Consider the following 23860-nt stretch of genomic DNA (forward strand, 5'->3'; position numbering starts at 1 on the left):
GGGCGCTCGAAATCTGTAAAGTTCTCCACAAAACGTATCCGCTACCACATGCTCTTCTAAATCTGAGGGTTTCTTAGACCTCCAAAGTGGGTAAATTGAGGACATCTCAAAGGAAGAATCCGTCGTCATACGTAACAGGTAGGCATCCCCAAGGTGAGTCTATAAAGCGGTGGGTGAACGCAGTAGGGAAGTGTCCGTGCCCGTCATCCTCCCCACAGCGTGCTCCAAGGATCCAGGGAACAAATCCACCCTTGATCTGATTCAGGGTGGAATTCTTATCTTCGAGAGGCCATAGTGATAATTTCACAGGTTTAAAATGGCTTCATATCCGCCCCCCAAGCTAGGTGCGTGTGTGTGTGTGTGTGTGTGTGTGTGTGTTTTTCCTTCCTTCAGATCTCTCTTTTTCTGGGAGCAATGACAAGTGCATCTGTGCATATTTAGCACTTTTTTTTCCCAGGACCTAACTCTGCCGTTCCTAATACTGGATGCCTTGCCTCTAGTTACCTTCTTGTAAGCAGAGAGCAAAGAGATACGTACATTTTCTGGGGGAATAATGACAGCATGAGTAAACTATTGGTGTGTGTGCTTTTGGTCCTAACAGCGAAGAATAGGATCTGAGGCACAAAAGGAAAGATATTTATAGTATTTCCTGGTCATGCGTTTACTTGCTCAGCTACCGAGGCTGTAGCTTGTGTATTGTGTTCATGTTAATTCCAGCAGGGCTATATAGCATCCTATTATGCCCTGTACAAAAATGATTAGCTGCTCTATATGACACATTCAAGTACTTGGGAGATATAAAAACTCCTACTCCACTGACATCAATCGCGTGTAAATTTGCTCCTATTTTCCAGAAGCGAAAGACGAGAATCAGGTGGCCGCCCCTCCCCCCCACGCGATCCGCCTGAAATCCAAAGACAATGTGCGGCATCCAGATCACTTAGAGGGCGCGGCCACTGCTTTTCTGGGTGCGACACCAACATCCCCGACACACTCCGATGTATACTGAGTGTGCGCTGAGAGTACTTAGCACACACAATTCTGCCTGAGGGGCTCTGGCTTTACGGCTTGGAATCTCCGCTCACTAAATTGGTAAACTTACTCTGTAAGAGCCACAGTTCTGTCTTTGGGAAAATGGCTGAGTAGGTCCCACCTATGTCCCTGAAGTTACCAGGAGGTTGAGAAGTACTTTACGAAGCTCCCGTAGGATTGTACAAAAGTGGGCCAAGGCGCTTTGGGAATCGAGGTGGAACACAGGAAAGAAGGCGTTTTAGCCGTCTCTTCCAGAGATGTGATGATTTTACCTTCCTAAGGTAGGAAGTCTTTGCCTGAATGTTTTCTGGATAGAGGAGGTGGAAAGGAGAGAAAGCAATATTTAGATCCAGCCTGCTAGGATGACTTAGAGCTTTCTCGATAGGTTAGGGACCTCGCTGAAAGGCGACATGAAACTTTGAGAGCACAGAATCCAGAAGCAATTGCTGCAAAGTCGGGAGGTCCTTGTGAAGCTGGGGGCGGCAGGAACAATATTGACAAGGTCGACCAGGCTGGAGTTCAATGGTAATGCGTGCTGCCTAGGCCATGCCAGCTTGGCTCTTCCTGGTTTTCGTGCTATTTATGAAATTTTACAATTTCAGCTCTATTGGGAATTGACAGACCATAGGGGATCATCACTAAGTAATAAATACAGTAAATTATAGAACACCTCATTGAGGATTGATTCTGTTACTCGGGACCTGTGATATCTTCCACCTTCAACTAAACTTGGAGTCTGGAAAGAAACACTACGAGGCCAAACTTCAGACGACCCCCATCTCAGAAAAAGGTCATTCTCTCGTCTTCACCCAGACAGAAGCTGAGAGGGTCTTTTCACAAGTGACGATAGCAGAGGGCTCCATCGGGATATCTGATTTAACATTTTCTTTCTGTCCATCAAACTGAGCATGACCACACCCAACTAAAGCTCATGACTTGAGATCAGATACTCAGTCAGCTCTTGGATGAACTGCTGTATGTTTATACCTGGGGAGCCCATAGCCGTGATGAGCCATGATGAAGTCACAATTTGTGCTTAAAAGATGTGGTCCCTACCAATTTTTTAATGCCATTAGGAGCCAATCTCATTTGGGATGACTTCATCCTTGCTGATGACACTCTGATCAAAATGGGGGGGGGGTGGAATTTGCTCAAGAAACAGAATTTTCTGTTTATTTTAGCTACCGAGAGAACATTCCACAGCAAACAAGCAAAGAGAACATTTTTCTCTTTAGTATATTATGAACAGATCGTCTCCCATCACTACGTGTCTCCGTATTTTCTTTTAGGGGGTATCAATATCCGTCAGCCATTCATGTGTACATGTCTATATGTTTAATAAGTATTTATTAAGCTCCAACTCTATCCCAACCACCACGATCAGGTCATTAATGAAGAGTGCGCCTTCTATGGAAGCCGGGCGTGTCTTTGATGAGTACAGGTAACGTGCCTTGTGTTTGAGCGCTGGGGATACAGAAGGCAAGTAGAGATGCTTGTCCTCGCAAAGCTTGTGGTCCTGTGGGGAGGAACAGACCCACGCAGGATTTAGTACCATGGGTTCCACGAGGAGATGGCTCATAGAAATAAATACTGTAAAGTCGTTTGCGAATAACTTCCTTCTAAGAATCACAGAATATCTTCCTCCGTGGCCAGCTCAGTTTGAAAGGGTTTATGCCCGGTGCTCTCTCTCTCTTCTGGGAATATGGAGGTTGGTAAGGGGTGGGGGGGGCAGTCTGTTTGAAGGAACACAGACAACGATGCGTAATTCCAGGAGCTTTTTGTCCTTAACATCTCTCCTGACGTTCTGCGTCCAAGGATCGCCAAATGTGCACCAGGAGCGAAGTACCATTGTGGTCTTTTACTGGCGGGGGACCTTGGGAAGTTCCCATAACTGCGTTGAGACTGTTTCCTTGTCCGGACACAGAAGTGAAGAAATCTTCGTGCCCAGAGTCATTTATAGATGCACAGCGCTGTTATAAAGTAGGTGACATAGGAAATGCGGGGACTATGCGGTCCTTAATTCTCAAAGGACCTTTACTTATGCTAAACTATGCCCTTAGCATGCATATGTTTGTATGTTTTTTAAGTGGGCTTTACGAGAACTAAAATCTATGCTGGAAGGTGTGTGTGTGTGTGTGTGTGTGTGTGTGTGTGTGTAGCACGTGCAGACTTGATGTTGAGTACTTCTCTTTCTGGAAGTTTTCACAGAAACGTCCCAGTGGGACGCAACAGCGTTGTCCAGAGACCCCCTGAGGCAGGACAGTGGAGAAGGCTGTGGGACTGAGGACAAGGACAGGAGTGCTGTTGTGTCACTCCAGTCACCGGACAGACAGTCCGGAACCATCACGTTCACCTTCCAACTTTTTTTTTAACGCTTATTTTTGTTTTGAGAGAGAGAGAGAAAGAGAGAGAGAGGGAGGGAGACAGAGTGTGAGTGGGGAGGGGCAGAAAGAGGGAGACACAGAATCTGAAACAAGCTCCAGGCTCCGAGCTGTCAGCACAGAGCCCGATGCGGGGCCAGAACCCACGGACTGTGAGATCATGAGCTGAGCCGAGGTCAGATGCTTAACCGACTGAGCCACCCGGGCGCCCCTTAAAATATATTTTTTTAATTTTTTAAATGTTCATTTATTTTTGAGAGAGACAGAGACAGAATGTGAGTGGGTTAGGGGCAGAGGGAGAGGGAGACACAGAATCCGAAGCAGGATCCCGGCTCTGAGCTGTCGGCACAGAGCCTGTTGCGGGGCTCGAACTCACGAGCCGTGAGATCATGAGCTGAGCCAAAGTCAGATGCTTAACCGACTGAGCCCCCCGGGCGCCCCTCACCTTCCAACTTTTGTGCTACTTTTGTGGTGACGTCCATCTATCCGTCCATCCACGGTCCTCACTCCGCGGGCACCCCACACACACCTCCAGGTTCATCTTCAAATTCGCCACTCACTCTTCGCGGGGCTTTGACTGGCTCCCTGATCTTGATAAATTATGCAAAATGTCTTTTTCTGGCTTTTGAGGGTCTTTTTTTCAATATGAGCCTTGCTTTAAAGGCTTAGGCTTTTAAATCTCAGGCAGGTGTTTCCTGAGAACTGGCCGCCCGCAGGTTCTTGGACGAGGGGAGGCCTGGCCTGTTGGCTTGGGGAGAATGACGGGGGAAGCTACTGAGCTTGAAACTCAAGTGGTATCTCCATGGGGCATGCAACGTATATTTAATGTTTGGACAACTCTGGATGATAGAGACAGAGCTAGAGATAGAGATCTACAGCAAAACCTTGCACTGTGAGGAACTTGTCCTGAGAGCGTTCTGCAAGACGAACAAACATTTCTAATCAATTTTGACTCGATAAACGAGCCGTGTCTTGCAACAGGAGTAGTGCGTGACGTCGAATGTCACGAGATCGCAACTGAGCCAAAGGATCTTGGAATTCGCTTTGATATACGAGTGCTTTGGATTACAAGCAGATTTTTGGAACCAGTTATGCTCACAAACCAGGACTTTACTCCATGTGCGTGTGTGCGTGCGTGCACACACGTACACACACACATAAATTTCAGGGTCATGATCCAGTGCCAGGCGAGAAGACGGTGAATTGCGCGCTATTCAACATGGCGGGTGCGTCCGTGTAGGTCTATAAGTCGCCCACCACTGCGAGCTACGACTCAAGCATACATCCTCATGCTAATCCCACATGTCATTCTGGATGACTCATTTTGGAGTGAAGGGCTTTGGAAAATCACGGGAATTCCGGTGGCTTCATGGAACACGGGAAAAGAGGCATCCAAGTGGGACCCTCACCCAAATGAGGAAACTGGGTTTTTTAATAGCTCTTAAAAAAAAAACAAACCCTAAAAGACAACCACGTTCTCTGTCTTCTGTAAAGGAAAACAGATTCTATTTCAGCTTAACTGTTAGTCGTGTTGGTTTTAAATGGAGGGCACGGTGACTCTGGGGACGACACGCGTTGCGGCCACCTCCCTGCGGGAGCCTCTGCTTTTTGCCTGGCCGTCCCCACAACTCAGAATCCGGCTCCAGCCTGGGCAGCGATTATCCCCCTCGGTATTCATGCCCTTCCCCTCCCCCGGCCCCAGCCGCCCTGCAGACAAGCGCCTCTCCCCTCCTCCCCAGCCACCTGCCCGAACCTCGGCTCTCCAGGGACCCCCGCCTTCCTGAGTGTGCCAGCTGCCTCCTCCCCAGACTCCCCAAGGGACGCCTTCCCCTGCGGCCTCTGGCACCCTGGTGCCACCCTCCTGCCCCGAGGCACCGGAGCCCCGCGCCTCCCTGGCAGCCGCGTTGGGGCGGGCAGGTGTTCAGCCACAGGAGCTGCGGGGGCAGGTGGCGAGAAGCCAGGTGCTTCGTGCGCCCTGGCGCCTCTGGATGCAGAAGGAGCCAGCAGGGAGAGACAGCGAATGGCAGAGCTGGCCTCCGGCCAGGGCTCCCGTGGACCCTGACGCAGCACGCACGGAGGGCCCCCGCGCGCCGTCACAGATGCCCCTCCTGGCCACCCGTGGCTGTTTACCACGGAGGGTGGGCGGGGCCCAAGTGCCCACACACCTGCCTCCCCACTCACAGCTTGCGGCTCCTGCCCGCTCGTTCTCGCCAGGCTGTGCTCTTGCTACTAAAATCTGACCCCCGACTAATATTGGCCTCGTCTGGCAGCTTCTGAGACACGCAGCCTTCAGGCCTCACCCAGAGTTCTGGAATCAAACAGGGTCCTCAGGTAACGGTTCCCACGCGTCGGAGGCTGGGAAGCACCCCCACGCACCTCTCGAAAACCTGGGGGGACCCTGTGGCTGCTGACCTTACGCAGGTCTGGTAAACCCCGAAGGGCCCCTGAATTGTCCTTTGGGTCCAACCCGGGGCCTCTCAACCAAGGCCTCACCCTTCCTTTCCGGGCCAGCCCTTCACCGCCCCCTGACGCAATCCTCGCCCTCAGGGGGGCACGCTGCTCAATGGGACCAGAGCAAAAGAAATGCTCTTTTCCGTTTTTTTCCTTCAAAACAGAATTCAGGCAGTTTACAAAAATGTGTGTAAAATAAGAGATCAAAATAAAAATGGGAGACTTTGTGGGCAAAGAAGACGTAAGGGCAGAAAGCAGCCGTGGAACAGTAGTTAGGCATTCCACGAGGCCAACCTCAGTGAAGGGCACACATTTGGCTTTGAGTCTGCAAGTAGCCAAATCCAAAAAGGGAACGTGATGTGTCACGGGCTCCCGGGGTCCGCAGCTTACGAACAAACCAGGTACTTTTTCATTTTTTTTCATTTTTTTTTTTTAGTGTTTATTTATTTTTGACAGAGAGAGAGAGAGAGAGAGAGAGAGAGAGAGAGACAGAGCATGAGTGGGGGAGGGGCAGAGAGAGAGGGAGACACAGAATCCGAAGCAGGTTCTAGGCTCCGAGCTGTCAGCACAGAGCCCGATGCGGGTCTCGAACCCACAGACCTCGAGATCATGACCTGAGCCGAAGTCAGACGCTTAACCCACTCAGCCACCCAGGCGCCCCACCAGGTGCTTTTTCAGAATGCATTGTCGGGACTGAGACACGGGAGAATTGTTTACCCCCTGAGATGGCGTCACAGGAGGACAATCTGGTCAAGAGCGGCTTTCATGGTGGTTTTGGCAAAGCCAAATTCTTTTTCCAATGCCCTTCAGCGTGAGGCGTGGGTCCGGGAGTTTACCTCATGCCCAGGAGTGAAACAAAAATCTGGGAGGTCAAAACGGTGGGATCCAGGGCGTTCTCCCTGCAAACCCCCGCACCCGGGTGGACAGAGCACAAACTGGGCTGCAGATCTGCGAATCCCCTTTGGACGTCGTGTGCCAGAAGCACAGAGATCGAGTGAGTGTTGGTGATTAAGGGCACAGCTCGAAAATCATCAGGGTGAACGCATCTCGATTTTCCAACTGCGCGTGCTCACGCAATCTTCTCTTCTTGTTAAAATCAGAACTATGTCTTCGGACGTTATAGGAAAAGGTTAAGACAAGCAAGAAACACAGTCCCTTCAAAAGACTGACTCTTCGATTTCTTTAGGGTGTCACCTGACATTTAGACCCTCCCAAGCCGTCCGCTGGAATAAGGATAAAGACAAAAGAAAAAATAGGCAAGGTGTGGAAAGAACCTAGCCGTCCTGCCACAGATGAATGATGGGGGGTAACTGTAAAGTGAAGAATTATTTAACCACGAGAAAGAACGAACCCCTGCCATTTGCCACAGCGAATGGACCTCGAGGGAGTGATGCCTCGAATGGACCAGGCAGAGAGAGACGAGACTGCATGGTATCACTTGCATGTGGGACCTAAATGAAAAGTCGAAGTCCTAGAAACTGGGAGCAGAAAAGTGGCTTCCGGGGACTAGCAGTAGGGGAAACAGGAGAGAGCTTGGTCAAACAGTACACACTTCTAGCTGTATGCTAGGTAAGGTCTGAGCCTTGTCACACACGGAGTCTGGTAAATAACACTGGTATAATTTAAATTTGCTGAGAACCTAGAACTTCAGTGTTCACACACACACACACACACACACACACACACACACACAGATAACTATGGGAAGTGGTCTACGTGTTAGCTAGACGGGGTCTCCTTTGACAATGTGCACTTACCTCACCTCGCCACGATGCCCACTTTTAATATCTTACAATGATATCATGTCAATTATATCCCAGTAAAGGTGAAGTTCAAAAAGAAAAAAGGAAAAAGGAGGAATGTTGCCAGATTACCACGACTACTACGAGGCTCGTTTTCTTTACTCCCTTGAATCCCCATGGGGGCCCGAGAGAGTGAGGATTCGGAAGTTTCCTTATTTATTTTGAGAGACAGAGACAGCATGAGAGGGGAAGAGCAGAGAGAGAGGGAGAGAGAGAGAGAATCCCAAGCAGGCTCCAGGCGGCCAGCCACGGAGCCCAATGCAGGGCTTGAACCCACGGACCGTGAGATCACGACCTGAGCCGAAGCTGAGAGTTGGACGCTCAACCGGCTGAGCCACCCAGGCGCCCCAGAAGCTGAAGCTCAGCGACGCTAAATGACTTTACTATGTCGTGCAGTCAACATCTGGTAGGGCCCGATGCTAATTCAGATTTGTCTGCCTGCAGAGCCCAGAGCAAAAATCTATTCCAGCAAGAGTTTGTTGAATATCCGTGATGTTTACGATACGGTCTCCTATGCTAGAGAGCCGTAGTGTTTTTCAAAGGCTTGGTTGCTATCCTTTCACAGTCTGGAGGGAGAGTCAGGGGTGCAAGCAGCTAAGCCAGTTTCTACCAGGTGCCATGTCATTGGGCCTGGTAGAAGGGCCAAGACGAGCGATCAAGAAACACTTCAAAAGCAAGTATTTGATCACGGCCTTGAAGGATGAGTAAGATTTCACGCATGGAGAAGCTGGGAGGAGTATTATTTTAAACTTGGGGGGGGTTCCTGGGCCTTGTTTGTTTAGAACTAGGTAGGGAACATCCGAGTTCAATTTTTACAAATCAGAGGAAGCCGTGTTGCCAAACCCGAGGGGAAATCTGCATCCCAGTCCTTTGTCTAGAACGCATTCTTGGAGGGGAGAGACTGTCCTGTTTATTCTTGCGTCGGCAATGCCTGGTGGGTCCCCGATCATCTTACATTTATGGAATGCGGTTTTGCAACTGCAACAATGAGTGAAATGTGGCTTCCAATAACCCCCCAAATCACACAGACCTGAACAATGTCTCTCATTGCATCCGCTGCAGATATTGAGAGACCTGTGTGCTTTTCTGCCACACTACTTGTGGCAACGGGAACATAAGGAGACATTCTTTCTGCTCCTAATGGTCGAGTGCAGCTTGGTGACCTGAGGGTACAGAATTCTGACCCTCAGTGGCACCTCCGGGATGGTAGTGTGTGGGGAAATCGCCCTGTTGTACTGCGAGTAAGTTCAAATGAGCCTTAGTGGTTTTCTTTTCTTCTTCTTCTTCTCCTTTTTTTTTTTTTTAAGATCTGTTTGTTATTTTCCTTTCCTTACCAAGTCCTGGCATGCACCGGTTTTGTGGTCTTTTCTTCTGTTCTCTGTCAATTAAAATGCAGCCATTTTCCCCCTCGCACACCGAGCTTGCCAGGAACAAGGGTTTTTGTTAATTAAGAGGATGGGTTGGCAAACGGTGGAAATGAGTGCCCCCTCCCCGTAATATGTTATACGATCTAGATGCGGGTGCTGTTCACTAAACTTTGATCCATACTAATTGTGGCATGTGGATCCTGTGTGAGTGGATCAGAGCTTTGCTTGAAGAAAATTGCATCTCTCTGCAGGCAAGGATACTCATGCCTGCGATCATGCGGGAGGAGAATTGTGCTGGACTTAGAGCCAGAGGCAGCCCCTTCCTCTGTAGGTGCATGCACTGAGAAACAGGGAGGCCCTCGCTGTGCAGATGCGCGGGGAGATGGCCGGCGATAAAGATAAACTCAAGCTGAATATTTGCAAACACAAGCCCAGCTTCTGTTGGGTGCGAGCATCACCTTGGGACAGAAGCAGCTAAGGTCACAGGTAGAAGCGGACTGTCGGTTGATACAACATTCAGAGCAAGAGAAGAACGGATCTATTCCCTGCTCTTCCCTTCCCTTCCCTTCCCTTCCCTTCCCTTCCCTTCCCTTCCCTTCCCTTCCTTTCCTTTCCCTTCCCCTCCCCCTTCCTCTCCCTTTTCTTTCCCTTTCCTTTCCTTTCCTTTCCTCTCCTTTCCCCTCTTTCCTTCCCTTCCCTTTCCTTTCCTTTCCTTTCCTCTCCTTTCCCCTCGTTCCTTCCCTTCCCTTTCCTTTCCTTTCCTTTCCCCTCTTCCCTTCCCTTCCCTTCCCTTCCCTTCCCTTCCCTTCCCCCTCTTTCCTTCCCTTCCCTTCCCTTTCCCCTCTTTCCTTCTCTTCTTTTTCTTCTCCACCCCCCCATCTTCTCCCTCCTCTTCTCTGTCTTGTCTGTCTCTCTGTCTCTCCCTTTGCCTCCCCCCCCCCCACTCCTCTTACAGTCTCGTCCCTCGTGGCTGGTTTTACATCGCATTCAGCAGCAGCCTTTCTCCTGAATCTCGGGGGTGTTTGCTCTGCCTGGATCATGGTCTTCTGGCTTCTCCACTTGCCCACCCAGCAGAGTAGCCCTGTGGCAAACCCACATTTCCGCCAGCGTGTCAGGCGGCTGACGCCACGTAATGACATTCAGGCCCCGCAGAAAAGAGCAGCCGACGCGCAGGTGGTCGTCCAGAAGGGCTCCCCGGTGCCCAGCAGGAAGCGGGGCTGAGTTTAATTTGGTGAAGCAAATTTAATCATTTGCCTCTTTGTAAATGGGGACACGGGAAGAAACAAAGATTTTCTTGGGAGAGTTCTAACCAAATGGGTGCTTCTAACAGCACACTCGACTACGTTCTTCTTTCGTGGGATTTGCACAATTGGAAGACTTTCCGGCAGCCTGGAAGTATGGGAGCGTGCGTCATGCCCGGGAGACGCAGAAGCCCCAGAATGTACCTCTGATAGCGTCTCTGCACGGAGCTCTAAGAGCATGATACAGGCTTAATTCAAGGAAAAACCATGAAAGAAATTCAGATGGTTTTGTCCAAGGCCAAAAAGTCCTTGCATTTTTTCCCCCCTTTTACTAATTTGGAGCAACCCTGATTCATTACAAATGAGCGCACGTACAGATTTTCAATTTATGTCTACTTCGTGTTTCGGCAAAACATCTGCAAATTAAATCTACACCAGAAGACCTGCCTACTGCGAAAACCCTTTAACGCTAGTTATTGTGTGAGGGTAGAAGGTTTGGAACCATCTTTCATAATCACCAGCAAGACTTCTCTGGGGTTTCATGGCAACGTCACTGAGTAAATCATGTTCACGTGCAGCTCTCCTTCCAACCGCTCTGCGCTTTGGCTGTTTGTCAGCGTTTTGTTGTTCTGTTTCTGGTGAAGAAATAGTTTCTCTTTTACTTTTAAAGAATGTTTCAGTTGTCAGTTAAATTCTCTACAAGTTGGGGCAGGCTGGGCGGCTCAGGTCGTGGAGCGTCAGCCTCCCGATTATGGCTCACGTCTTGATCTCACGGTTCGTGAGTTTGAGTCCGCGTGGAGTTCGTGCTGACAGTGCAGAGCCCGCTGGGGATTCTCTCTGCCCCTCCCTGATCGCCGTCTCTCTCTTTCTCTCCAAATAAATAAATGAGCTTAAAAAGTTATTCACGAAAATGCGCTGCAAGTTAACATGAGGCTTTCCGGAAAGAGAAGCATGGTCCCTTGGACCGCTTCTATTGCAATGAACCGATTTTCCTCTTTGGGCGGGTTCAGGGGAGCTAAAATTTACATCCGTAGGTGTATTGGGTAAATTCGATTTGACTTCAGTAATTTCTTTACCTTCCAGATGAGAGGGTGGCCGTCTGTGTCCAGGCTGCAGTGCGTTTATTCTAGTTGATTCTTGAATCTTAGGAAAAAACAGAGCCAAAGGGAATGAAGTTTATCTTTATCCTAATCACGGACATCCTCATCATTACCGTTAAAATTGAATCTTGCAAACACACGCCAGGCTGTGTGGCAGGTAGGGGCAGGTGATTATGTTCCACGGGCAAAGCCAGGGGTGGGGGGAAGCGTCTCTGGCCGAGTAGAGGGGACAGGAACGTGGCTGGGCGCGTGGGACTCTTCCGCTCTGTGGGCGGGGCTCGCAGGGCATCAGTGACCGATGTGACAGGAGCTCAGGCAGGAAGACTTGGTTTCCCCCACTGGGTGAGTCACTGCGTCCACAGGAAGTGTAGCCGAGGAGAGGGGCACCTGGAGTCCAGCCAGAGGCAGGGCAGAGCAGGAACCCGCCGTGGCTGCTGGACCCTGCCTTCCTCCGCGTTGGGACGGCTTCTCTTCTTTGTCAGCTTGGTTGGGCTGTGGTGACCGGACGCGGGGGTGAAAACGCGTCTGGATGTTACTGAGAAGGCATTTTCTAGATGAGACTAGCCTTTATCATCAGAGGCTGAGTAAAGTAGATCTTCCTCCCTATTGAGGGTGGGCCTCATCCAATCAGTAGAAGGCTCTAAGAGAAAACTCCAGGAAAGTTCCCTGAGGATGAGGGAGTTCTGCCTCCAGACGGCCTTCAGACTGGGAGTGTGGCATCAGTTTTTCCCTGGGAGTCCAGCCTGCTGCCTGCCTGGCGGACTTCAGACGGGCCAGCCTTCACAGCATCCCTAGTCAATTTCTTAAAATATGTCTGTCTCTGAGCCTCTGTCTCTCTGTCTCCCTCTCCACACACACACAAACACACACACACACACACACACACACACACACACACATAACAGGACCTTCACATACATCAGCTGTGCCTACAAAAGACTTCCCCTTTGCAAAGATGCTTCCATTGTTTCTTTGCTTTTCGACACCTGCTTAAAGGGACAGATAGGACACGCGGGACATCGTTTACAGAAGCCTTTATGAGATTTCTATGACGCCATTGTTACAATTTCGGGAAGGGAAAAGGACCCAGAACTTTATATTTTTTTAAATTCTTCCGAGCTTACCAATCAGGGTGTAACAGCTGTATCTCTCAGCCCAGAACCCAGATGTTGCAAGAAATGAACAATTTTCTTGTCGTCTTCCTATAATCCGGTGTCTGCAGAGCTTCCAGACTGCCCTCAGGCAAGGTGGCAGAGCCCCCAGACAGTTAGGGACACGCTGTCACAGGGAACCCGGGGACGTCTAGTGCTGGACTCACCTGTGCTCCCCCGTTTATCTGTGGAGGCCCCCGCTCTCGGGCAGCCCCGCGGCCACGGGCCCGCGTGGAGCGCATCCCGGAGGCATCACCTTGGCCTCCGGCTCGGTCACCGTCTCCAGCACTGGGTGCGATGTGCCGACTCTTCAGGCCTCTGCGCGTCAGGCTGGCGCGGGAGCATCTTGCCCGCACTGTGCAAAAGCCCCGTCTTCCCAGATCCACTCCACGTGACGGCCTGTCCTGAGTGTGCTGCCTCCTTGGGGTTCCCGCTAGGAATCAGGGACCAGGCCCGCTCTCACCCGCCACTCCTCGTCCACCCTTTCTCTCTTCCTTCCGGGAGCTTGGAGAACCTTCATGACGACGCGGGTGAAGGTGGTGGCCCAGAGACATTTCCTCACACGCTTGGTCTGGACTCGCCTCTGCGTCCTCCTAAGGGTTTAGGGTTTTGGATGTCCCAGCAAGGAGGAGGCTGTCGGGCCAGTCCTTCCTCCTGACCCTGCCAGCTTTCTTGCAGGAGGCCGGGAGCCCAGGGCTTTCGTCCCCAGTGGGCAAGAAGTGGAGACGGGAGCAGAAAGGGTAAAATACAGTGACCACGGAAAAACGAAATTCAGTGACTGTCTTAATGCTGATTCCATCACACGGCCCTGAGAAACCCGGATTCCAATGGTGATTGGGAGTCCTCACGTTTTAAGGCAACCTCTTTTTGTTTTTTCTTTTTATTAGATTGTGTGTTCAACTGTTCCTCTAATGTGATGGTTTTATCCTGTGCTTATGGGAGCCACATTTTATTTATCCCTCTCTCATTCTCCTTACCTCCTGCCTTTGCCTCTCTGGGACCAGAACGATGCTTGGTATTACACTGCACACACACGTGATTATTTGTTAAATAAGTGAGTAGATAATTTTACGGGTCCTTAGGGAACAAAAAATTTCAGAAGGCAAAAGACAAAAAACCAAAAAAAACCCACTCCTCTGCCTTGCCCCCCCGCCTATGTCTCTGGGTTTGGGCTTCCTGATGGAGACCACAGACTTCGGTTGTTCCGACACGTGACCACGGGCATCTGTGTCACAAAGATGCCGGCAAGCAGATGTGAGGGTGCCTGTCACAAACGCTCGTCCGCAGGATCGCGTACAAATCGGACCGCTCCGTCCGGAGTCAGCTCGCCTCGGGCATAGCACACTGTTGAAGATCTGCTGAATAGATCACCTGGGCCGATGCCCAGCTCATTTAAGCCCGGGAAGTAAGCATCCAAGGAAAGCCGTTGGCTTCGCGGGCCGCCCTGGCCCTCAGCCTCCGCGTTCATCGCTGCGTCCAGCGAATGGCGCGTCAAAATGCCATCAAGTAATGTTGTTGAGTAGGGTTTCCTCCCTGTGCACAATGGAGTATAATGTGACCCAGTAGATTGTGTTAATACTTCAGCGGAAATTTACAGTCTCTAGAGAGTGGTCTCCGAGCCCCTTTTACTTTTCTTTTATTTCAGGAAAGGTGGTTGCTGTGGCTGGATGTGAAATATTACTTCTAAGCGTGGAACCAAATGAAAGTTCGATCTTGACGGGGTAGCTGATGATAAAGAAGAAAGAAGATTTTGGTGGCCTTGTGTCCGGATGTGTCTCCAGGGGCCCCGTTACTCCAAGGAAAAGCCAATGGATTTGGTGTGAAAGAAATTGGACTCCAGTCCCGCCCCTGCCCCTGGGAGCCTCTAGAACATTGGACAATCTGCTGAACTAATTGTCCATAAGTGTGAAGCAGGGGGTTTGCTCTCTGGTTGCCACAGCTCTATGGGTAAGAAATGCTACATCGTGGGCTTTTTCCTGTTTATTTATTTAATGGCTACTTATCTGGGAATTAAAGAATAAGATTTGGAATATCAACTTTGAAAGGCATCCAGCCTTTAGGATTTTGTGAAAGATACTGGAAAGAGTATGGGTCTTGTCATCAGACAGAGTAGAGCTTGATTTCCAGAACCTTCCTCTGTTAGCAGGATAACCTGACCAAATTTCTTTACCACTCACTCAGTTTCCTAATCTACACAATGGGAATGATGTTACTAATATGACCTTTTGTTTGGGGTAAAGATTAGAGAAAACACGTGTAAATCAGGAAGCAGTCTTCAGCCTGGGGAAGATTTTGTATAATCCTTGGATAATTTTATTATTAGCAGTGAGACCAAATTATGGTGAACGAAGCAGGACCCTGAGGTTTTCAGAGTTCAAGTGTGGTCAAAAGGAAGGAGATTCCTCAGAGTGGCTTTTCCAGGCTTCATTGGGCCCTGAGTGTCTTGGTAGATATATAGCCTGAGAATCATTCATGATGAGGAAGGCAGAATCTATTATTGGCATCTAGTTGCAAAAATATATAGATGCTTGAGTGTCTGAGAATATCAACTCCAAACATCCCTTTTTAAATTAATGGACTTTCTTTCTTTCTTTTTTTTTTTTAATGTTTATTTATTTTTGAGAGAGAGAGAGAGAGAGAGAGAGAGAGAGAGAGACAGAGCGTGAGTGAGGGAGGGGCAGAGAGAGAGGGAGACACAGAATCCGAAGCAGGCTCCAGGCTCTGAGCCATTAGCACAGAGCTCGATGCAGGGCTCAATCTCATGAGCTGCGAGATCATGGCCTGAGCCGAAGTTGGACGCTCAACCGAATGAGCCATCCAGGTGCCCCTGGACTTTATGTCTTAAAGCAATTCCAAGCTTGTAAAAAACTGAGCAGACAATACAGACTGTTCCCATACGCTGTCCACAAGACATAGTTTCCCCCAGTATCGATATCTTGCATTCGTGTGTATGTTCCTGACCCCCAAGAAAACGATATGGACACATTAGTATAAACCAAAGACCGTAGGTTACATTAGGATTCACTCTTTGTGTTGTACACCTTACGGGTTTTGACAAAAAGTTATGTTTCCATTCTTACAGTCTCATACAGAAGTTTCACTGCCCTAGAAATCTTCAGTGACTCACCTCTTCATCATTAGGTATTTACCCAGATGACTTGAATCCTTATGGCCACACAAAAATCCGCATGCCTGTATTTAGAGAAGCTTTATTCATAACTGTCCAGACTTGGAAGCAATTAGATGGTGTTCAGTAGGAGAATGGACAAATAAACTGGGGCTCTCCCTTAGAGTGGAATATCCTGCACTGATGAAAAGCAATGAGCTATGGTCACCTAAAAAAACAAAACAAAACAAAACATGGCAGAAACTTAAAGGTGGATGACTAAGTGAAAGCCAATCTGAAAAGGCTACATTCTGAGTAGTTTCAACTGGATGACATTCTGGAAAAGGCAGACACCATAAAAGTTCCCTGGTTGCCCGGGCTTACGAGGTAGGGAGGGAGGAACAGGTAGGAACGCAGAGGGTGCGTGGGACGATGGAATGTTTTGTAGACACTGTAATGCTGGCCACATGCCTTCACACATTTGTCCAAACCCCCAGAAGGGACAGCACCCAAAGTGACTTCTTGTGTTAACTGTGAACTTTAACTAATAATAATGTACTAATACTGTGTCACTGATGGTAACAAATATACCATGACAACACGGGCTGTTAATAATAGGAGAAGCTTGTGCAAGAGGTAGAAGGTACGGGAACTTTCTCTATTTTCTGTGGAGGTTTTTTGTATACTTAAAACTGCTCTAAACATAAAGCCTACTTTTTTTTAAATTTTTTAATTTTTTTAATTTTTAAACATTTTTTAAACGTTTATTATATATTTTTTAAGAGACAGAGAGAGACAGAGCACGAGCAGAGGAAGGAAGAGAGAGAGGGAGACACAGAATCTGAAGCAGGCTCCAGGCTCTGAGCTGTCAGCACAGAGCCCCACGCCGGGCTCCAACTCAAGAACAATGAGATCATGACCTGAGCCGAAGTTGGACGCTTAACCAAATGAGCCACTCAGGCACCCTGGAAAGCCTACTTTTTAAAAAGCATAAAATATATTTATTTTGAGTAAGAATGAAATCTAGCCTTTTGTAGCAACGTGGATGGAACCACAGAGTGTTATGCTGAGTGAAAGAAGTCAGGCAGAGAAAGACAGATCCCATATGTTTTCACTCTTATGTGGATCCTGAGAAACTTAACAGAACACCATGGGGGAGGGGAAGGGGGAAAAAAAAGTTAGAGAGGGAAGGAGCCAAACCATAAGAGACTCTTAAAAACTGAGAATAAACTGAGGGTTGATGGGAGGTGGGAGGGAGGGGAGGGTGGGGGAGGGGCACTGAGGAGGGCACCTGTTGGGATGAGCCCTGGGTGTTGTGTGGAGACCAATTTGACAATGAATTTCTATTAAAAAAAAGAAATAAGTGGGGAAATTAAGATCATAAAAGAAAACAAAAAAATAAAAATTCAAAATGAAAAAAAATAAAAAGTAAAAAGCATAAAATACCGTAAATGTACTGCTCTGGAAGTTTGCAACAATGTATTGTTAGATGAGAAATCAATGTGCACATGAGATGAAATTATACAACCTGTAGCTTGTACTTTTAATTATATATACAATTATATTTACACATAATTATAAATCTAAATATCTGTAGAAGGATATGCATGAAACTCATAACCTGGCTGATAGGGTACAGAAATAAAAGCCGAGTTTACATTTATTATGTTATTTTGTTCCTCTTGAATTTTGTAACATGAGTGCTTCTTACCTAGTCAAAGGTCATGAGATAAATACACAAAATTAGCTAAGACTATGCCAGAGAGAGAGAGAGAGAGAGACAAAGAAAAAATGGCAACAAATTCGTATAAAATAATAAAATGGAATGGCAATAAGAGAGCAAAACCAAATAATTGTTACCGACTAGACAATTTGGAAAACTGAAATAATAATAATAAAAAAAACCCCCATAACGATGTAAGACATTACACAATGTAAGAAAACAATTACAGGAATAAAATGGTAATTTAAATACAAAGAAAAAGGCAAAATCAAATAGCAAAACAATATATTTTGATATGTATGTGCTATTAAAACCATAGCAGGAGAATTAATCAACTAATTGAAGTAAAATTTATAAAGGAGGAAATGCCCTATAGAGACCTTAGCGCAAGTATTTATTTATTTATATTTTTTAAATGTTTTTATTTATGGGGGGGGGAGGGGCAGAGAGAGAGGGAGACACAGAGTCCAAAGCAGGCTCCGGGCTCCGAGCCATCAGCACAGAACCCGATGCGGGGCTCGAACTCACAAACCTCGAGATCGTGACCTGAGCTGAAGTCTGTCGCTCAGCCGACTGAGCCTCCCAGGTGCCCCTTAGCCCAACTATGGAAATAGTATATTAAAATTTGGATGCAGACATCTACAGAAACTCCTATCAACGCCCTCTCAGAGGCTGTATCCCACTGAGGGATCACTGAAGTCTGACATCTGCACAGGGAACTGTCTCATTTTAGTCCCCAAAAGGAAAAGCTGTCTGTATCGATACCCGCGTAACCATGCATAGATAGGAGCTGGCATTATCTACACGCCTCGGTACCATTTATGCTGCTTCCCTGCCTCTCCACAGCTTTGGAGCCCTGCCCGCCATTCTCTTGTTTGTTCTCCACAGGGACAGGAACCACCAACCCCGTCCCCAACTGTGTGGGTCCCCCCAGGTGACTGTATTCGATTCTTCAGGCCTGGGAGAATTTTAACGAGGTACGTGATGTGGCTGAATCCACACCTTGCGAGGGTGAACTCCAACCTTGTGAGGAGGACAGAAAGAGACGCACGAAAGAGGGGGGTCACCGTGACCTTCTGGGGAGGACCACAGACATAGGAGTGGGATGTACTGATCTGGACAAACTGTGAGTGTGTGTGTGCGTGTGTGTGTGTGTGTGTGTGTGCGTGTGTGTGTGCGTTGGAAAGGAACGAGGGGAAGGGAACGAGGTTCTGAGTGCCGGTCACTGAGAAAATGCCCTGTGACTTACAGAAATGGGGGAAGGGAGGGAATTATGTATTCACATGATTTTTTTTTTTTTTTAATCTTCAGAAAGACTTGGCCATACCTCACTGGCATGAATTTCACATCAGCACAAGAAGTGAGAAGTTACCTGGCCCGTGGTATCATGCCCTCTAAGCTCACCAAGTGCTTTCGATTGTAGAAGAGGGATTCACAGAAAAAGATGGCTTTTCATGTGTGAAAAAGGCATCTTTTGGTTTTGTGGCAAATAAGCTATATGATATACCTGTGGTTTATAACAAAACCAGGAGTCGTGATTTGTACGAGGGAACGAGAGTAGCTTCAAAGCCATGCTCGTGGTGAGACGCTGCCGGTTGACTCCAAGTGGAAAAGACGCTTCGTGGTTCTGGACGTGTTGCCTTGGAAGGGTTTCCGTTACAGTGGAAAAGCGAGGCCAGGTAAAATGCCCAGTGTGAGTCCAAGAAGCCTACTGGCTGCATGAGCACTTGCTCCATGAAACAGAAGGGGGTGAGGGAGGGTCCTTGTGTATTAGGAACTCTCAGGGGCCCCGAAGGTTAATTCAGGCTCTCTGAGGCAGGAGGATCTAGGTCGTTTTCCTTCGTTTCCTGCACAAGGAGGGATCTGCTTGGCCGCTTTGTCCTCGGCTACAATCCTTTTCCCGAGGAGAGAGGCAGGCTGCTGTCCTGTCTCACACATCAGCTCCTCTGGTGTTGGCACTTAAACCCTACCCCCCAGGATGCGTAGAAGATGTCCCCCTGCTCCAGAAAGACGGGGCCCCCAAGAGTCTGTGCCTGGAGGGGTCAGGTGTGTGCGTCCAGGGGCGCGATATCTCCATTCTCCCCAGATTGCGGCAAATGTAACTACTTACAGTCCCAGAAGAGGTTCGTGTTATTTTTATCTGAGCAGGAAATGCTTCCTGATCCTTGTAGCTCTGGGGTGGTTTCTGATGTCTGGGTGAGAAGCATCGCACACAGAAGACGGGGAGTTGGTGACTTTCCCCACAGCACAGACGGAGAGCTCAACAGTAAAGCGTAAGTGAGGACCTAACATGTTGCATTGGTTTTATTATTTTTTAAATGTTTAATTATTTTGAGACAGAGAGTGTGAGCGTGGGAGGGGCGGAGAGGGAGGGAGACAAGAGAGTCCCAAGCAGGTCCCACACTGGCAGCATGGAGCCTGACGGGGGGCTCGATCCCACGAACCACGAGATCGTGACCCGAGCCGAAGCCAGGAGTCAGACACAACCCACTGAGCCACCCAGGCACTCTTAAAAATTTGCCTTTAAAAGGAGAACATATAGGTTCCGCATGAGGGGCTGAGGCGTTTTCCAAAAAACATAATACGAGGTTTAATACATTGATTTCACGATCTTGTCCAGGGTGCTTAGAGGCTTTTGTAGCTTTAATTGTACCGTATTGGATTTTCCTTACCAACACCCACGTTTTTGTCTCCGTTGTTAGAACGTACATGGTTCTGGATTGGAGACGTGGAATCCTGATTCCACCGCTACGCGCCCTTGGACTCATTCGGGGCTTAGATTCCTCAGGGAAACAGGGGCGCACGTGTTGGGCTCACGGAGTTGGCGTCGGGCCAGATGGGCTACTCCAGGTCAGGGCACCTGAGGTCTGGCTTTGCGGGAAGACCGCCCCTTTTCTGAGCACACCTGACAGGTTCCTCGTGAGGACGCAGTGACTGGTTTCATTGGAAACGGACATTAGTTTTGACTTTTGCCTCCAAATGTCCGTGCAAAGTATTTTCAACCTGTTTGCGCAGATGCGATGGTCCCTCTTCGTCGCGTGACCTTTAGCTCCTGACTGTTGTTGAGGGTAAGAGATCTCGGAAGAGGCTCCTTGAATACATGTGGTGTGGGGCTTGGGCATTTCTGAAGCCCGGCACGCAAGCCACGGAAAACACTCATATTTGAAATTCCTGTCGCAACGCGGCGTGGCCTCCGTGCCGGTGAGGGGGTTGTGAGGGAATGATTTCTGGGTTCCTAAATACCACGGGGCTCATCCTCCCACGGAGAGTGGATATAGCCCAGCAGCGCCCAGGCCAGAAATAGCTCCGGGATCCAAATTCCTTCATGATATTTAGAAACAACAGTTGTGGGTAGAAAGGTCCATGGTCATGGCAATATTGCTTAATTGGTGTTTCATTTTTTTTTTTTGCCTTCTAGCATGGTCATTAAAGTACTTTTTTTCTTATTAAGCAAGCAGTGGAATTTAGACATAAAAACATAAAAATGAAAATGAAGAAAGTAAAAATAAGATACAATAATAAAATTACCCAGAGGCACCCGGGGAGCTCAGTCGGCTAAGCCTCTGATTTCAACTCAGGTCATGATCTCGCAGTTTGTGGGTTCGAGCCCCGCATCGGGCTCTGTGCTGACAGCTCGGAGCCTGGAGCTTGTTTCAGATTCTGTGTCTCCCTCTTTCTCTCTTCCCCTCCCCTGCTTGTACTCTGTCTCCCTATCTCAAAAATAAATAAACATTAAAAATAGTCAAAAAAGAATTACCCATGGCCACACTGCTCAGTGATAACCACGGTTCATGTTTTGATTTCATAGGCTTTGGATCTTTTTTTATTTTTTGTATGCATACAAATATTTAAAGACCAGAGAAGTTGAGAACCCACAGCGCATAACAAGAGTAAACTTCATCATATTCCTTGCCTCCAAAGTCCTGTCTGTGTCTGTATAATATCCCAGCCGGCAGGTGTAGGACAACGGGCTTTTCCAATCGTTGTTACACCCAGACTGTTTCTAATTTCTGAGTACGACAAACACTTCTGTGACCGGCGTTCTTGTGGCGACGCGTGTCTGCGGGATATCTGATTATTTCCACGGGACGGTTTCTCCCGGTGGGGGGCGGGGGGAGTTCAAGGAAGGGCGCGTCCAAGGTCAATGTGCAGGTACACGTCGTCGGTCGCTTCCACACAACTCCCACGAGGTACGCGCCCACCGTCGGGTCAGCGTTCGGGACCTCCCGTGCTCTTGAAACTGTTATGATTATTTCAAAACATCTTTACCGATCTTACAGGGAAACAGGGCAGTTCTCTTGGTGCTGTAAGTCTGCCTCGCTTGGATTATCCTCTGCGTGGCAGACGAGTAAATGGATTTCGTGAATTCAAGTTACCCACAGGTAACCTGTAGGACGCTGTTGACTCCAGTCTGTTGTCTGATGTGCTGAGATTTCACTGCTGAAGTTCTCTGCTGCCCAGGAACAGTGTGCGGCTCTAGAAATGGAAAGAAGCGGGCCACGTGGCCGCTGGCTCGCAGGAACTCCGCGTCAGGAGGCGAGGGCGAGGCCGCATGGATGCCGAGAATGGTGTGGGGGCCTGAAATGGGTGTGGGAAGATCTCCCAGCCCAGGACATTCTGGAGACACGGGCAGTGCCAGCAGGGAAGGGAGGAGAGGGGCGGGAGGCGCTGGGTGGGAAGGGAGGCTCCGGGCCGGGGGACGGGCTGGAGGGGTTCAGGAGTCACAGGTGCACGCGGCCCGAGAGGCCTGGGGACAGGGCAGGGCGCTCGTCACTTGTCCGCAGAAGTGGTGGGGGCTGGATGCAGGCACCTGCAGGCTCAAGAGCGGGATGGAGTGGGACAGGACAGCGGGCAGGAGTCATGGGCGGGAAGAGGAAGTTTCCTCTCCCCGGTGTGGAGCTGAGCCGGGGCCCCAGATCTTTGAGCTAGCGGGGCTTCCCCGGTGGCCAGAGACCCAGCATCCTGCAGCCCGCTGCGGAGGGGGCTTTCCCGGGGTGGTGTTGAGATGCCCTCGATCTCCAGCTTTGGCCGGTGGGTGGCGTGAAGGGTAGGAGACGTGCGGGGCGGTGGGCCTGTCCGCATGGCCTTCTGTCCCTGGAGCAGGAGCAGAGAGGACGGGACGCCGGGCCATGGGTGTGAAGAGGCAGGCCGTAGCCACAAAGTGCTGCATGAGGGGGCTGTCAGCCTGGGACACAAGAAAAGCGATTTCCTGAGACTTCATGGTCCCTTGGGCTCCTTCCCGCAGGTGGCCACTCTGTTCCTTTTCTTTCCTGAGACACCAGAAATAAGCACTCTCCGGTGCCTGGAGAGCCGTGCTCCTTCCCTGAGCTGTGTTCTTCCCCCCTTGGAAGGGGGTGGCCCACACCCAAGCCCAGATACCCCTGTCTCCTTCCGAGGGGGGACGTTTCTAAGGAGCTGGAAAGAGAAGCTTCATGCCTTGAGGGAGACTTTTTATCCACTTGCTAAAAACAATATGTTAAAATATTCAGTGCATGTGTTGAATGTAACCCAGCCCTCCAGAGCTATGTCTCTCGTGGTGGGGTCACACTGATTTCAGACCATCCCTGTACGTGCTGGTGTCCACACACAGGGGCCACTGCTGACTCACGGGGAGATGTCCTTTCCCTTCTAGGAGAAAATTGCCTGGAATGGATTTTTGTGCTTGCAAATATGTTTGGGAAGGGTGGTGCTGCTCGAACCCTCTTTCCTATTATACCCTCAGCACGTAACTGTGGTCACTGAATGCCTGTTGATCCAGCGAAGGAAATATCAATGCAGTTTCTAGCACTGAGTGGTGTTATGCCTGCTTTTTGCCTTAAGTCAGATAGGAAACGTGCCTTTCTCCGTCGAACAGGCTTTAAATCACGGGAACGAGAGGTGATGGTTCCATTTCCACTGCGAAGGTTAGCTGGCTCATTTGCGGCCATCAGCTACCTGCCCAGGAATAGAGGGCAGAATGTTCGGCTTCAGAGTTTGCCCGGGAGCAAGAACCTGAAAAGAGTTCTCAAAGGATGCACGTTGACACTGTGGGTCAGGAGAGGCTGAATACCGGTTTGCGTAAGCTCCCCATTTAGAAACAGAAGAGAGGGAAATAGACCTTTACAGACTCGTAGAGGCAGGCTGGGTCCCCGTGCTGAGGGGGCGCCTGGGACATGAGGCGCTGAGGGACCCGGATGTTGGGATGGACATTGGCACGAGATGGAGCCAATGGAATCCGCTGGGGACGGTCCCAGGAAACATTCTCTGGACTATCACTGCTTCTCCTTATAAGACATAGCATGGCATCCGTGACCACTCGACATTGGCCAATGAAGGCTGCATCTTGTAGGAACTTCATGTGGTTGGTAACTGTGCCAGAGATTGTAGCAGCTGGAACAGAGACCGTGGGGACAGCAGGTGGTTGGCTGAACGTGCACTCGGCCGTGAGGTGGTATGGGGTAGGCATGTCTCTGTTCAGGGGGCAGTGACTGGGACCGGCAGGACATGATGGCTCTTCTGTGAAGAGC

General features: G+C 49.3%; 1 long non-coding RNA gene across 3 annotated transcripts; it reads left to right on the forward strand.

The window, feature by feature from the left end:
- The first annotated feature begins 5591 nt into the window (after positions 1-5591).
- LOC122215177 lies at positions 5592-19622 on the forward strand. 3 transcript variants are annotated; one of them, XR_006200288.1, is made up of 6 exons: positions 5592-5744; positions 6029-6265; positions 14171-14472; positions 18201-18331; positions 18666-19047; positions 19526-19622. It is a non-coding gene; the product is annotated as an uncharacterized LOC122215177 (long non-coding RNA). The 3 variants fall into 3 exon arrangements; XR_006200287.1 differs by lacking the exon at positions 6029-6265; XR_006200289.1 differs by lacking the exons at positions 5592-5744; positions 6029-6265 and adding an exon at positions 5771-5834.
- The last annotated feature ends 4238 nt before the right edge of the window (positions 19623-23860 follow it).

This window comes from Panthera leo, chromosome A3, assembly GCF_018350215.1.
Source record: "Panthera leo isolate Ple1 chromosome A3, P.leo_Ple1_pat1.1, whole genome shotgun sequence".
NCBI classification, from domain to species: domain Eukaryota; kingdom Metazoa; phylum Chordata; class Mammalia; order Carnivora; family Felidae; genus Panthera; species Panthera leo.